This window comes from Schistocerca cancellata, chromosome 1 (assembly GCF_023864275.1).
Source record: "Schistocerca cancellata isolate TAMUIC-IGC-003103 chromosome 1, iqSchCanc2.1, whole genome shotgun sequence".
NCBI classification, from domain to species: Eukaryota; Metazoa; Arthropoda; class Insecta; order Orthoptera; family Acrididae; genus Schistocerca; species Schistocerca cancellata.
The window spans coordinates 315,819,054-315,836,738 of NC_064626.1; the positions used below are offsets into that span (position 1 = coordinate 315,819,054).

At 41.3% G+C, this 17,685-nt stretch overlaps 1 protein-coding gene across 1 annotated transcript in view; it reads right to left on the bottom strand.

The window, feature by feature from the left end:
• The window catches only part of LOC126172915 (CDC42 small effector protein homolog), a 181,399-nt gene extending 180,893 nt beyond the window's left edge, over positions 1-506 (bottom strand). The window contains exon 1 of the mRNA XM_049920916.1: positions 399-506. The gene's annotated coding sequence lies outside the window, so the exon portion shown is untranslated. The remainder of the gene's footprint in view (positions 1-398) is intronic.
• Positions 507-17,685: the final 17,179 nt, after the last annotated feature.

Here is a 17,685-nt window from a genome sequence, read left to right on the forward strand (position 1 = left end):
TTCGTTTCGATTCACTTTCACACCTACGAAACTAAGTCTGAAGATAGGGCGTCGATGTGTAAGTACACTACACATTAAGAATTTATCATGGATTTCAGAGAGCTTGAACGACATTTCGTGCAGCTGTCATATATATATATATTTGAAACATATATATGGACAGATAACGCACCGTACGTTTGCGACAATAACATTGCCACCGTTTCTAGCACTTCTACACAAGACACTGCGCCTTCAAGGCGGAGCCGTTGACACGCTCTACAGTAGTTTCAAACTTCCTGCTCACGCATGGTAATCATTTTAAGAAACAAATCCTCGTATTATTTACACAAACATAAATATTTCACTGGAAAAGAACAAGTATGTTCACTCTACAGCGCAATCGTTTGAATACTGACCAGCAGATCCGGTTCCTGACCATCTTCCTGTACACTCCTGATGAGACTGTAGCTTCCGAAACTCGTTCTACACAGAACCTCCCGCCACGACGGCACTGCCACAACTGAAACCACAGAGCAGGCCCCTAGCTGCCGGCAGCTGGCAGCTAAGGCCGCCACGGCCATCGCGCATGCGCAGTGCGCGCGCAACAATAGCGTGCTGCGTCTTGTGCCTGCTCATACTTGATACTGTTGAGGCAAAACTGGCGTGCATCACAAAGAGATTGACAGACGTTATCTGTGACTGTCTAGAAGATGTGGTGTAAAGTACGTCACTTCGAATATTTCATTTATTTTTAATCAAAGACAAAAGATTTAGAATAAATGCAGGGAACGTACACTCTTTCATATTCCAAATTTCTTTATCTATTTTCCAGTAGTATATTTATGGTATTTTGAAGTGCACAACGACGTCAATCGTTTTTCAATAATTTCAGTATTCAATACACTGTTTATGACGGCGAAAAACATTTTACTTGCTTTCTGTACGTACATAGTATCCGTAAGGATAGGATGTTTAGGTTGAACGCAATGGACAGTGTCTTGAAAGGAGGATGTAAGATGAACATCAACAGAAGCAAAACGAGGATAATGGAATGTAGTCGAGTTAACTCGGGTTATGCTGAGGGAATTAGATTAGGAAATGAGACACTTAAAGTAGTAAAGGAGTTTTGCTATTTGGGGAGCAAAATAACTGATGACGGTCGAAGTAGAGAGGATATAAAGTGTAGACTGGAAATGGCAAGGAAAGCGTTTCTGAAGAAGAGAAATTTGTTAACATCGAGTATGGATTTAAGTGTCAGGAAGTCGTTTCTGAAAGTATTTGAATGGAGCGTGAAGTGAAACATGGACGATAAATAGTTTGGACAAGAAGAGAATAGAAGCTTTCGAAATGTGGTGCTACAGAAGAATGCTGAAGATTAGATGGGTAGATCACATAACTAATGAGGAGGTACTGAATAGAATTGGGGAGGAGTTTGTGGCACAACTTGACTAGAAGAAGGGATCGGTTGGTAGGACATGTTCTGAGGCATCAAGGGATCACCAATTTAGTATTGGAGGGCAGCGTGGAGGGTAAATATCGTAGAGGGAGACCAAGAGATGAATACACTAAGTATGTAGGCTGCAGTAGGTACTGGGAGATGAAGTAGCTTGCACAGGATAGAGTAGCACAGGGAGCAGCATCAAACCAGTTGCAGGACTGAAGTCCACAACAACAACAACAACAGGATGTTTAGATTATGATTATAACTATTTCATGATCGTGTGCTTATTTTCGTCCAGTTTCACATTGTCGACTAAGCCTGTATTTCTTACCTAATGTAATATAATAATACATCGAGCCTGGGATGCGTCGTTAACAGCGCTGTACACTCATTTCTTATTTATTGCGTGGAACCTCTGACTACAAAATCAGCCTTTAGTTACTTCCACAAATTATACTGGAGTACTGAATTTATGTCTTGATCTTTTTGGTGAAGGATGCTAGACCTTCGTCACCTGCTTTATGCGACACTTATCGTCATAACGGCACAGGCTGTGAATGACACATTGTTTACTAACTGCACCACATATTTATGGCGTTTAAATACATAACACAAGTGGAGTCCGTGACTGAATTCACAGCACGCTGTAAAAAATTTACAGCTTGGAGGAGGGTTCTCTGAGCAACTAAAGTTTAATACCTTCATTTCAAACAGATGTACACGTATTTGTAAGTTCAATGTTCCTCATGACAATGTCAATGTCTACAACAATAAGATACGAGATATTTCTCTCTTCCAACAAGCCTCAACAAAGGGAAGACTCCCACTGCCAACGTGACATTGTTGAGGTGTACTGTTAATTTGACAAACATCGAGAGAAACTCTTACTATTAACACACTGGTTTCTTTCTTCGTTTTGTACATGAAAGGCCAGTGTAATCGTCATCGCACGTTCGCATAACACACAAGACAGCTTACTGTGCTTTTTCTGAAGGGATGAGACGCAGCTTCAACCATGTCGCCAGTTCAAGCGACATGCAGAGAGGATGACGATCTGTCATTTACGAAATGGGCACTGTTCATGTTGCGAAACTCAAAGTGGCTCTGAGCACTATGGGACTTAACTTATGAGGTCATCAGTCTCCTAGAACTTAGAACTACTTAAACCTAACTAACCTAAGGATATCACACACATCCATGCGCGAGGCAGCATTCGAACCTGCGACCGTAGAGGTCTCGCGATTCCAGACTGTAGCGCCTAGAAGCGCTCGGCCACTCTGGCCGGCATGCGAAACTCACGCAGTTCGTCTCGGAGACATTTTCCAATACTTCTGTTAGACACAAATGGTTTCAACGTTGATTGGGTTAGGAATCGATAAATCACAATAAATAAAGAAATAAATCCAAACCGTTACAAGTGCGTAATTAGACATCCTTCTTTTAATCGGAGTCTTTCTTGCACACGAAAAATGTCGAATATCGGAACTTTTGTAATGCGATTTCCCAGATGTAATGTTGCTAGACACCGATGCATTGATGCTAAATGCAGCAGTGGATTGAATGTTTTGCAGATGACATAGGGTAAGCAAAGAAGACAATCCCAGCTGGAAGTATAATGACACTGACGTCCGGAGCAGAAAAGTGTATACAAAAATTATTTGGATTTACGTTTTCTTTCCTTCAATACTTGAGGAAGAGAACGTACACTGTCAGACACCACAAGTAAACAAAAGTAAACTTCTTCTTGTAGCGAAATACAAATTTAATCAAGTGAATTGGACTGGAGAGTCTATTTCCGCTAAAATCGTCATGTTCATGATCATCCATTTGATACATACTGCTGGACAAATGCCCCGCGAACACTTTTACATGCATCTGGACACAACCATGCTGCTCCTGCACGCTTTCTAAGGTGCACTATCCATTTTCCATTTGTTGTCATTCGGGATTTTCTTATTTCAAGAAATCCAGTTAAGAACTTCCATCCTTTCATTGGCACACTTCCATTTCAGTTTCTGTATTTTCAAGTTTATGTTTCCCATATACGAGGGTTGAAACTTAATTAGTGGCAACTATTTATTCACAACCGACACAAAAGAGTTACATGTTTGCACCTATCACTGTCCTTCAAAGTAGTCTCCAGCGTTGTGTAGAACCCGTTACCAGCGATGTGGAAGGCGAAGTATACCGTTAGCAGAGCCTGTTCTGTTGATGGTGCGAATGGGGCGGTCTAAAGTTACAGTGAGTCTCGTGTACGACTGTGATGGTGTTACCCTAACGCATTACGTTCCTCCACGGCAGACCGTCAATGCACAGTATTACTGTTCTTTTTTGGAGCATCACCTGCGCCAACTATGCGAAAGAAGCGCCGACACTGTCTGCGCAACCCACCCATCATTTTGCACGACAATGCGTGGGCGCATACAGCGCAAGCTGTGGCTGTTTTGTTCGGTCGATAGGACTGGGAAGTACCGTACCAACCACCATACTCCCCGGACTCCTTGTGACTTTGATTTGATTCCGAAGATGAAGGAACCACTTCGTAGGACTCGCTTCAGAACTGTTCCAGAGATTCGACAGGCAGTAGACCGCTCCATTCGCACCATCAACAGGACATGCTCTGCTAACGGTATACTACGGCTTTCACATCGCTGGAAAAGGGTTCTACACAACGCTGGTGACCACTCTGAAGGACAGTAACAGGTGCAAACATGTAACTTTTTTTGTATCGGTTGTGAATAAATAGTTGCCACTATTTAAGTTCCAACCCGAGAGAGAGAGAGAGAGAGAGAGAGAGAGAATATGTTGCATTACGCTGTGGTTCAAAATGGTTCAAATGGCTCTGAGCACTATGGGACTTAACTACTGAGGTCATCAATCCCCTAGAACTTAGAACTACTTAAACCTAACTAACCTAAGGACATCACACACATCCATGCCAGAGGCAGGATTCGAACCTGCGACCGTAGCGTACGCTGTGGTCAACCACCTCGATTCTTGTCGGGATTTAGTATCCCGTACACAGTAGCTACATTTAGGATAGGCAGTTGCTGAATATCAGGAACCGAGAAGAAATGGTGAATGTAATTCTCATGTGGTAACTCAGAAAAACAATGATAAGACTTGATTGTGATACATTCATTTAAGCTGATTTTTCCCAAGTGTAAGTCACTACAACGAGATAACTACAAGGAAACAGAATTGGAGAAAGGTAAAGCAAATGAGATTAAAACTTCTTCGGTCCACAGCAGTCACGAGAACAGTATTAAAAAGGGGGACATGGCAAACATAGCTTTTTCGTCTCTCAGCATTTAAGGCGAAAATCTCTTGAGATATTTCACCAATGCTCCGAAAATGGTTCTCATCCCGGGCAATGAACCTCAGCGGAACGGACCTTCGGAGCATGTAATATTTGGTTGTAGGACTGTAGTAACAAACGTACTGGCGAAAGTCCTCAATTTCAGATGCAGCTTTGTATTTCCAGTCGTTACTCGTTTTGTTTCATCGCTTTGCTCGTGAACGCGGCAGGCAACGCAGTGAAAGAAGTGTGGGTAGAAAACAAAAGAAAAAAAGATGCTATCCCCAAAGACCAGGAGACTCCCCATTGAGGATGCGCGTCCCCTAATATGCATATGAATACGTCGACACAGTTAAGGACGTCCGTGGCCTACGTACGAAGGTCCTCCGAAGCAAGTTCAGTGAATGCGCAGTTATGTTAATACGTACGACGTTTTTCTCAAACTGTCTGCATCTGTAGACCCTCACTCCCAAAAACTGTTCCTACGGAAATATACTGCTGTTCTAGGCAGTGAAGTGTACCGGAAGATTTGACGATAAAACGGACAACAGCAACAACAATTACTAAAAGAATCTAAAGCTTCTAGTAGCGTAGGAAAAAGTCATCTGAGCTTAAAAGGGCTGTCCCTGGTTTCATAGCCGTTATTGGAACAAAAGGAAAAAATACTTCTGTTTCAGACCTGTACCTGAATTTTTCGTGCAGCACAAACGGATCTTGCGGTATTAATAAATTTATACGCACCTGCGTTTAGCATTAAACTGTCTAGAGCGATGATCTGTGGCGGAGTGTTATACTGGGGAAGGACTACGAGATTTTAGGGGGAGGAGGTGGAACGAAGAAACGCAATTTCCGCTTCATTTTCTCAGATGCTAATATTACAGGAATAATTTCCCGTAAGTCAAGTAGTCCATATGCGCTAATAGAAGATTTTAATCGCCCGATTCAAAACAGGCGAATCAAATGCCACCACGGGATCGACAAGAAATCGCCACTATTTCGTTGCATGCTAACATACATCGCAAGGAAATTCAGCATATCCTTCGGCCGCTGCTGTCGAGGAATCGCTTGTAACTAACAACGCAATTTTTCTCTGCCTTGGTGAATCATTAATGGATAAATAATGAAAAATTTAGCATGTGTCGTATTAATGCGGTAAAAGCACCAACGGACACATCCATATTAATGAATAGGTTTGCAACACCAGTTGTGGGTCATTGTTTGCAGATGAGGCACCTGTCTGAACGGCGCTTCGGAGTAACCTGTTCTAGCATTACTGAGATACGGATGGAACGGAAAACGTCATTAAGATTTAACGATAAGGCGATGACAGTATGCAGACAAAATAAAAAGCTTAGCGGTAAATTAAGGAATGTCTTTGCAGGCAGCGCTTTGACACTTCAGTTTCCAGCACAGAAAAAAATTTCTTCCAAATCACTCGAGAAAGGTAACGTAAATACTGAATGCGAAGAGACTGAGGAGAAACGATGCTGATAATTTCAAGTGACAGCCGGCTTAGAAGCATTTTACGGGTCACTACAAGCGAAGTGCCAATTATTGTTACGCTCTCACTACATTACCAGTTATCCCACCTCCGTCAGAACGAGCTTTCTCTACTGTGTCTATAACTAAAAGATAACTGTGACGGCTTTGACAATGACTCCGTTTCCGTCGACTGTTGCACGTCCGAGAGAGCCAACAGTGGCATCAATTCTAATCTCGTCGCACTTCGACAAATCGCTGTTACTGGAATCTTCCATTGTTCGGCGCATGCGCACTCAGTTGCGGTCAGACTCGGAGCTGAACGGGAACATTTCGAATTACTACTTTTATTATTCTGTCTACAGACGAAGCGTTTTGAACACTCTTTCCAAGAAAGCAAGTCCTGGTGTATTCACTGAGTGCTTTAAGAAGACTCACAAAAACGCAACAATTTGAAGAGAGTAAATTTAAAAAACGTGAAAATAAATTTTCGAAGAACCAGGCATTTGCTCTACTCTCTAGTCACTTTCAGAGAGATCGTCCAAACTCGACAGCTATTTACTTATTACTATTCTAGATGTAGTCACACAAGGATGCTGCTCCACTGATAGTTCTTGAGACCTAAAGTCATAACCAATAACAAAATCCCCCGTAACCAAGTAATAGAAGCAATTACACTGTCAGTGTCCAACGTGCAGGACTGCTTTTATTTCTTTAAATAATCCGGCAGTGATACATAACGAATCCTTTTTACAGTTACGAGCGAAAATAATTTCACAACTGCATATTCTGACAGGCAAAAGCGATTATGTGAAATACTGTGCGTGGAACAACAGCGAGAAAATAGCATCCACTCCAGAGTCCGCAAGGCGTTTTCATTAACAGCAACAAAAAGAGGCAAGAAAAGTATGTCTGCTGGCAGTCACATTAGAGTGCTACATGAAATATTGGTTTTATTCGACATTTCTTAAAACACGGGAATTATTCTCACGAGGTGATGAGTGCTGTCGGCAGGGGACGTCAAATTGATTCCATATTTTTAGAATTGGTTGGCTCTGAGTACTATGGGATTTAACATCTGTGGTCATCAGTCCCCTAGAACTTAGAACTACTTAAACCTACCTAACCTAAGGACATTACACACATCCATGCCCGAGGCAGGATTCGAACCTGTGACCGTAGCAGTCGCGCGGTTCCGGACTGAGCGCCTAGATCCGCGAGACCACCGCGATTTTTAGAATTCCAGAAGGCTCTTCACCATTCCTAAGAAGCGACTTCTAATTAAATTACGTACCTATGTAGCATATTCTCAGCTGTGTGACTGGATTCGTGATTTCCTGTCATAAAGGTCACAGTTCGTAATAATTAATATTAATAATTAATATTAATAATTAATCAGAAGTAATATCTGGCGTTCTCTAAAGAAGTGATATAGGACCTCTGTTGTTGCTGAACTACATAGCCGGCCGCGGTGGTCTAGCAGTTCTGGCGCTGCAGTCCGGAACCGCGGGACTGCTACGGTCGCAGGTTCGAATCCTGCCTCGGGCATGGGTGTGTGTGATGTCATTAGGTTTAAGTAGTTCTAAGTTCTAGGGGACTTATGACCTAAGATGCTGAGTCCCATAGTGCTCAGAGCCATTTTTTTGAACTACATAAGCGATTAGGAGACAATCTGAGCAGTCCTCTTAGATTGTTTGCTGATGATGCTGTCATTTAGCGTCATGTAAAGTCATCGGATGATCAAAACGAATTGCGAAATGATTTAGACAAGATATCTGTATGGTGCGAAAGTGGCAATTGACTATAAATCATAAAAAGTGTGAAGTCATTCACGTGAGTACTAAAAGATATATACTAAATTTCAGTTTCCCTATAACAATTCTAAATGCTGTAAACTCAACTAAATATTTAGGGATTATAATTATGAATAACTTAAATTAAAACGATCACATAGATAATTTTGTCCAGGAAAGACTACAATTGTTTGGCAGAACACTTAGAAAATGTGACAGGTCTTCTTGAGAGACTGCTTGCACTATTCGTGGCCGCCCTCTTCTGAAGTACTGCCGTGCAGTGTGGGATTCACATCTGATAGGATTGACGGATATCGAAAAAGTTCAGAGAAGGACAGCTCGTTTTGTATTATCTAGGAATTGAGATAGAGAGTGTCACGGATATGATACACGAATTAGGGTGGTAGACATTAAAACAAAGGCGTTTCTCGCTGCGCCGGGGCCTAATCATGAAATTTTAATCATCAACTTTCTCCTCAAAGTGTGAGAAATGATCATGATAATAAAATGAGAGAAATCAGAGCTCGCAAGGAAAGATTTAAATGTTCGTTCTTCATGCGGGATGTTCGAGAATGGAACGGTGGATAAGAAGCTTTTTTTTTTGTTGATGTTCATCTTATATCTTCCTTTCAATACACTGTCCATTCCATTAAATTCCTCTTCCATGTCCTTTGCTGTCTCTGTCAGAATTACAATGTCATCGGCGAACCTCAAAGTTTTTATTTCTTCTCCATGGATTTTAATTCCTACTCCGAATTTTTCTTTTGTTTCCTTTACTGCTTGCTCAATATACGGATTGAATAACATCGGGGATAAGCTACAACCCTGTGTCACTCCCTTCCCAACCACTGCTTCCCTTTCATGCCCCTCGACTCTTATAACTGCCATATGGTTTCTGTACAAATTCTAAACAGCCTTTCGCTACCTGTATTTTACCCCTGCCACCTTCAGAATTTGAAAGAGAGTATTCCAGCCAACATTGTCAAAAGCTTTATTTAAGTCTACAAATCCTAGAAACGTACGTATGCCTTTCCTTAATCTATTTTCTAAGATAAGTCGTAGGATCAGTATTGCCGCACGTGTTCCAACATTTCTGTTGAATCCAAACTGATCTTCCCCGAGGTCGGCTTCTACCAGTTTCCATTCGTCTGTAAAGAATTCGTGTTAGTATTTTGCAGCCGTGGCTTATTAAACTGATAGTTCGGTAATTTTCACATCTGTCAACCCCTGCTTTCTTTGGGATTGGAATTATTATATTCTTCTTGAAGTCTGAGGGTATTTCACATGTATTTCGCCTGTGTCATACATCTTGTTCACCAGATGGTACAGTTTTGTCAGGGCTGGCTCTCCCAAAGCTGTCAGTAGTTCTAATGGAATGTTGTCTACTCCCGAGGCCTTGTTTCGACTTAGGTCTTTCAGTGCTCTGTCAAACTCCTCACGCCGTATCATATCTCCCATTTCATCTTCATCTATATCCTCTTCCATTTCCATAATATTGTCCTCACATGTTTCTTTTTTTTTACTAATAAGCGAGTAAAAAAATCGAAATATCAATTAACCATAGGAGAAGTGCTAAAACTTTTGATTTTTAAATAAACGTTTTTGAAAAACAGAGTAGTTTTTATCCATAAAATGTGCATTGGCTTAAATACAGCAGGTAGCAGCAGGAAAAGGCAGTTTTATTTACAAAACAAGTATTTATATGCTTGCTGCGGAGGATGGCCACGCAAACAAACTTGTCAATCAGATAAATTCTGTGATAAGTTCATTTTAAATGAGTGTGGTTTGTTCTCTCTTAGCAAACCATCACAACCAACTCACGAAGAACGTGTAAAGTGAGGGTTACTCGGGCTATATTTTATGGTAATATGTGACCTCAGTGGTGTTGCCGTCAACACTGCTGCCATCTGCGTGCAATGCAAGGCAATAAAGCGGGATGGCCGTATAATATTGTTGATGGCTCAGGAAGACAAAAGATTGTCAGCAGATAGCAGCAGGAAAAGGCAGTTTTATTTACAAAACAAGTATTTTGTCCGAGTGCTTCAGGCAAACTGCGGTAAATGGACGGTTCGAAAAAATTATGAAACCGGCTCCTCATTCAGCCCCGAATGTTGTTGATCCAGAACGCTCTGACCAAATACGAGAGCTCCATTTACGCTTCATTTCTTGAAGTTGCAAATTCGAAGAAATGTATGCTGACAAAGTATTAGTTGGACCGATAAGTAATGTATTTTTTACATTAAATACAAATACGTAAATTGTTAACAAGTTTCTATTTGTAATCAACGATGTAATCACCCTCGACATCAACAATCTTTTGTCTTCTAGTTAGGAAATTTTCAATGCCGAATCAACAAAAATCAATTGATTTTTGAGTAGAATAACTGGTGATGACATATTGGACATTATCCACATTTCCAAATGTTTTGCCACTTGGAAATCGTTGTAGCGATCGTAATAAATGAAAATTAGATGGAGCGAATATGATGGGCGAGGCAATACCTCCCACACAAACAGGCCGGTGTGGCCGTGCGGTTCTAGGCGCTTCAGTCTGGAACCGCGAGACCGCTACGGTCGCAGGTTCGAATCCTGCCTCGGGCATGGATGTGTGTGATGTCCTTAGGTTAGTTAGGTTTAAGTAGTTCTAAGTTCTAGGGGACTGATGACCACAGATGTTAAGTCCCATAGTGCTCAGAGCCATTTGAGCCAACCTCCCACACAAATTCATTAATTTATTGTTTCCACGGTTCGTTTTGCGCAGTGCGGTCTTGCATTATCGTGTTGCAGAGTAGCGCCTTTTCTGTTGACGGTCGCTGGGTACTTTACAATTAAAGAGTGATTTACTCGATCCAACAGTCCATAGCAAAGGCTTGCATTCATAGTTTGTCTATGTATCAGCCAAAGTGAGCGACACCGCGAACAACAGCGGTGGGGGGACGGCCAGACTTGGGGGGGGGGGGGAGGGGGTATGAAGTATTTCTTACAGTTTCGAAGAAGAATGGCGGCTTGTAAGTAGCCATAAAAATGTTTCAGTTCCGACAGTCTTAAACCTGCGTATTACAGGCTTTCAAATCGTTTTCTTGAAAGAAAAACATCTCACTACGCTTTATTTTTTCTTTCCCAAAAAAATGGCTCTCGGCACTATGGGACTTAACTTCTGAGGTCATCAGTCCCCTAGAACTTAGAACTACTTAAACCTAACCAACCTAAGGACATCACAACATCCGTGCCCGATGCAGGAATCGAACCTGTGACCGTAGTGGTTGCGCGGTTCCAGACTGTAGCGCCTAGAACCGCTCGGCCACACCAGCTTATCTTTCCCTGAGAGCTACGAGGCGGGGGGCGTCGACCCCCTCTTGTCGCCGGCTACGGGTGCCCTTGATCGCAACTAATCCACCAGACACATAGAAGCGTCTTTTTGAGGTGTAAACCTGGTTTAAATGTGCAGGGTGACTATAATTAAACTTTCAAAACGCTGTAGAAATAACACCACTGGTCAGAATAACATCAAATTGCAACGGAATATTATCGAATGAGGGGGAAAACGTATGGCAGAAGAAAAAAAAGAGTGTAAATTGATCAACAGATAGCGCTGTATGTGTCAGAATACGTAAATGGAAACACCTGTAATGTGCACGACCCATTGAAGTTGGTATAAAAGCGCCGAGTATACGGTTATTCCTCCTTTCGCGTCTGCGACGTTCGCCATGACTGTCTCAATGCAGGATCGCACTCTGCTTGTAAAGCTGTTATTACTGTGCACACGTAGCTCTGCAGAAATTCCAGACACTGGAGGGTTTGAAAAAGAGGCGTTGGTCGGATGACTGCCGTGGGCCTGAAGAAAATGATTCGGAAATTCGAAATGGGTCAAATGGCTCTGAGCACTATGGGACTTAACATCTGAGGTCATCAGTCCCCTAGACATAGAACTATGTAAACGTAACTAACCTAAGGACATCAAAAAATGTTCAAATGTGTGTGAAATGTTATGGGACTTAACTGCTAACGTCATCAGTCCCTAAGCTTACAAACTACGTAAGCTAAATTATCCTAAGGACAAACACACACACCCATGCCCGAGGGAGGACTCGAACATCCGCCGGGACCAGTCGGCCTAAGGACATCACACACATTCATGCCCGAGGCAGGATTGGAACTTGCGACCGTAGCAGCAGCGCGGTTTCGGACTGAAGCGCCTAGAATCGCTCGGCCACAACGGACGGCTCGCAAATTCGAAAAGACGGTTGTTTTGGTGTGCAACCTGGTAGAGGAGGGAAACGAACTGATTGGACGTCAGTGCAAGCAGTGGTCACAGCTGTGCAGGAGGAGACGAGTGTGCAAACGTGTAGTGTACGGGGAATTGCCCGAACATTGGATATACCCGGTGCGTAAAATCCTACGAAACATCCTTCTTTGCTATCCATTCAACATTACCCATGTGCACGAGTTGCATCCTGTTGACCTGTCTGCAACAGAGATCTTTGATTTACAATTTATTGTTCGGGTGTAAGTGGACAATGATTAGCCGTGGAACATTTTGTGGACAGACGAAACCCACTTCCATCTGACAGGACATGTCAATACACAGGATTGTCGAATATGGGCAACGGAAAATCCACACGCAAATCAACCAGTACCACTTCATTCTGAAAAGGTCACTGTGCGGTTTACGGCATCATTTATCATAGGGCCATATTTTTTCGAAGAGACAAGTGTTACCAGTCCTGTTACGCCGCGCGGAGTGGCCGTACGGTTAGAGGCGCCATGTCACAGATTGCGAGGGCCCTCCCACCGGAGGTTCGAGTCCTGCGTCGGGCATGGGTGTGTGTGTTGTTCTTAGTATAGTTTAAGTAGTGTGTAGGTGTAGGGACCGATGACCTTAGCAGTTTGTTCTCTTAGGAACTCACACATCTGAACATTTGGTCCTGTTACCTGTACCGTCACTGTTAAGCGCTATGGGTGTCTTTTGCGCAACCACGTCATTCTAGCTCTCCAACAGCGTGGATGTGTGTATGGGATCATTTTTATGCAAGACGTCGCACCTCCGCACATTGTAAATCCAGTTAAGCAGCTGCTGAAGCTCCATTTCGGAAATGCTAGAATTATCAGCCGCCATTTCCCTACAGCCTGGCCGTCCCGATCACCTGGGCTTAATCCGCGTTACTTCTGGCTGTGGAGCTATTTGAAAAATGTGGTCAGTGTTCCGATTGCAAACTTAGCTGCATAGAAGGCACGCATTGCGCAACACATTCTGAACGCACCCCGGAAACTTTTCAATCAGTTGTGGAACATGCTGTTTCTCGCTTTCAACTTGTTGCAGAAAATGGTGGACAGCGTATTGAACAGGTTTTGCGCCAGTCACATGGAAATTAATAATTCGATTTGAATTTGATTCATGCTTTTTATGCGGCTCTTGGTGCCAGGACAGTTAAAAACCGACGTGATTGATGCTTTTTATGCAGTTTTTGGCCTCAGGACACTTAAAAACCGACATGATTGATACTTTTTATTCGGGTTTTGGCCTCAGCACAATTAAAAACCGATTTTTCCCGTCCAATGTGATATGACCTTACTGTAGTGGATGGGCTTACGTAACTAACAGTATCACACCTGTACACCCATGCACATTCAGTAGTACAGCTTGTTTAATGTCAAACGTACACCTTAGGCATTTTTTTATGATTCAGTTGTCATTTGCAGTCGACCACTATCAAATTATGATGCTTACAGCGTCATCTATTGCTACATTTTATAGCTATTTATTTTTCTTCTGCCATGCCTTTTTCCTCCTTCTCCGATAATATGCCGTTGCAATTTGACGTCATTCTGACCAGTGGTGTGATTTATACAGTGGTTGGAAAGTTTAACTTTAATTATAATCACCCTGTACTACGTGGCGACTCATTCGGAGAGAGCCAGTGCCTCTTGGGTTTTCGACTATCACAGAGGACCTATTTTTTATCTACAATAATCAAATGAGCAGAACACGCTTTAGCGCTTTGCCGCTGAAGCAATAACTTGCATATGGTGGAGCGGTTAGCTTTGTTCGTCTTTACCAATCTGCTGCAAATGTTTTTGGACGGTCGACCAAGGCTGGTTAAGTATGTCTGACGGTTCCTCGTTAGTCTGACACGGATTTGCTTCCACTTTCGCACCTAAACATGTCATTTCCTGAAGCTGCTGATATTCCTTCTCAATACGAGTGGGAAAGATCAAAATTGCAGGATTTGAACTTAGAAAACGATCTCTGCACTTAGATAAACATTGCAAATATTCTTGGTAGCAACTGTTGCGAAACGGTGTACCTCTTTGGTATCTGGCTGGTCATTTGACCATAAACTGCAAAAAAAGATTTAATTTTTTAAAGTAAACATATCATTCTAACCTTAAAGTGTCTTTGACACCATTTTGAAGTACACAATGAGCTAATAAATCACAAACGAATATCGACATGGCAGAAACATTACTTTGCGGTCCCTCTAATATTTTAACAAAAATAACAGACAAGAGTACCTTCTAATGGACAGCAACGCAACTCGAATATTAGAAACCCCTCGAAAAACTTTTCCCAAGAAAGCAGTTAGTAAAGGGGACATATTGGAATAGCTTTGCTTAAAATATCCGTAAAAACCGGATCTTGCTTTGTTAATAAATCATTTCCGAAAATATGTAACAAACCTACGACGGTTCTCTACGGTATAAAGATGGAATAATAACGACTCGTTTAATTCGGAGGAGACAAGTCATGCAACAGTTTTAAATATTCTAACGACTATACAATACAACTTGCAAGGTTGGCGACACGACAAGTTGACGAACGCTGTTTCGCTAGGAAACCGACATGGTTCACTAAAATTGACAAAGACAGGAAAAACACTGAAATTAGAACGGACATAATGGATAACAGAATGTGTTTAGAGGATTCCAGGCAGAATTTCAGGAAAGAAAAGTATGCAAATGGAAGGGTTTCGACCGAGGAGGAAAAGGACGACACTCTCAAAGAAAGAAGGAAGTCTGGGACTAACGAAAACTAAAGAAAGCTCTTGATTTATCGTAGCTTCCAAACGGGTTTTCCGAATAAATACTAACCAAATTTTGTGATCTAGTTTTCCTACTTCTCGAAAGTGCTTCTAGCACATTCTTTCTTCGCTATTGACGTCTTCTTCGTGTTCCCAAATTATTCTTCCAGGACGTTTACTGTATTTTGAAGAAGATGTCGTCCGTCTGCAGTCTTCTTTAAAACAATTTAATTAATTGTTTTTAGAATAGTTCAGAATATGAAGGATCCGTGGCCTCCTCAACGCAAATGTTAGTTTGTTATCAACTACATACCTTTTACCTATGTACTACCTCAGGGAAACATAAGAATGGCGGTATACACGACTAGAAGAAGAAAAAGAAGAAAGATGCTTTAAATTACTAGTAATAATAATAATAATAATAATAACATTCACATCTAACTAAATTATTTAACAGTTACATTGCAGACCCATACACATTCCCTGATACACTTACACATGGAATAACTTACCTGAAACCTAAAGATCAAGCAGACACAGCAAACCCAGCTAAATATCGCCCCATAACATGCCTACCAACAATATACAAAATATTAACTTCAGTCATTACACAGAAATTAATGACACATACAACACAGAACAAAATTATAAATGAAGAACAAAAAGGCTGCTGCAAAGGAGCACGAGGATGTAAAGAGCAACTGATAATAGATACAGAGGTGACATATCAAGCTAAAACTAAACAAAGGTCGCTACACTACGCATACATTGATTACCAAAAAGCTTTTGATAGTGTACCCCACTCATGGTTACTACAGATATTGGAAATATACAAAGTAGATTCTAAATTGATATAGTTCCTAAACATAGTTATGAAAAACTGGAAAACTACACTTAATATCCAAACAAACTCTAATAATATCACATCACAGCCAATACAGATTAAGCGTGGAATATACCAAGGAGACTCATTAAGTCCTTTCTGGTTCTGTCTTGCTCTGAACCCACTATCCAACATGCTAAATAATACAAATTGTGGATATAATATTACTGGAACATACCCACACAAAATCACACATTTGCTATACATGGATGATCTAAAACTACTGGCAGCAACCAATCAACAACTCAACCAATTGCTAAAGATAACAGAAGTATTCGGCAATGATATAAATATGGCTTTTGGAACAGACAAATGTAAGAAAAATAGCATAGTCAAGGGAGAACACACTAAACAAGAAGATTACATATTGAATAACCACAGTGACTCCATAGAAGCGATGGAAAAAACAGATGCCTATAAATAGCTAGGATACAGGCAAAAAATAGGAATAGACAATACAAATATTAAAGAAGAACTAAAAGAAAAATATAGACAAAGACTAACAAAAATACTGAAAACAGAATTGACAGCAAGAAACAAGACAAAAGCTATAAATACTTATGCTATACCAATATTGACCTACTCATTTGGAGTAGTGAAATGGAGTAACACAGACCTAGAAGCACTCAATACACTTACACGTTCACAATGCCACAAATATAGAATACATCACATACATTCAGCAACAGAAAGATTCACATTAAGCAGAAAGGAAGGAGGAAGGGGATTCATCGACATAAAAAACCTACATTATGGACAGGTAGACAATTTAAGAAAATTCTTTCTAGAACGAGCAGAAACTAGCAAAATACACAAAGCAATCACTCATATAAATACATCGGCTACACCACTGCAATTTCATAACCACTTCTACAACCCTTTAGATCACATAACATCAACAGATACGAAGAAAGTAAATTGGAAAAAGAAAACACTACATGGCAAGCACCCGTATCATCTAACACAGCCACACATCGATCAAGACGCATCCAACACATGGCTAAGAAAAGGCAATATGTACAGTGAGACGGAAGGATTCATGATTGCAGTACAGGATCAAACAATAAACACCAGATATTACAGGAAGCATATTATTAAAGATCCCAATACCACAACAGATAAATGCAGACTTTGCAAACAACAAATAGAAACAGTAGATCACATCACAAGTGGATGTACAATACTAGCAAATACAGAATACCCCAGAAGACATGACAATGTAGCAAAAATAATACATCAACAGCTTGCCTTACAACATAAACTTATAAAACAACACGTTCCCACATACAAGTATGCACCACAAAATGTACTGGAGAATGATGAATACAAATTATACTGGAACAGAACCATTATAACAGATAAAACAACACCACATAACAAACCTGACATCATACTCACCAATAAAAAGAAGAAATTAACACAACTAATCGAAATATCTATACCCAATACAACAAATATACAAAAGAAAACAGGAGAAAAAATTGAAAAATACATCCAACTGGCTGAGGAAGTCAAGGACATGTGGCATCAGGATAAAGTTGACATTATACCAATTATACTATCAACTACAGGAGGGGGCCGGCCGAAGTGGCCGTGCGGTTAAAGGCGCTGCAGCCTGGAACCGCAAGACCGCTACGGTCGCAGGTTCGAATCCTGCCTCGGGCATGGATGTTTGTGATGTCCTTAGGTTAGTTAGGTTTAACTAGTTCTAAGTTCTAGGGGACTAATGACCTCAGCAGTTGAGTCCCATAGTGCTCAGAGCCATTTGAACTACAGGAGTCATACCACAC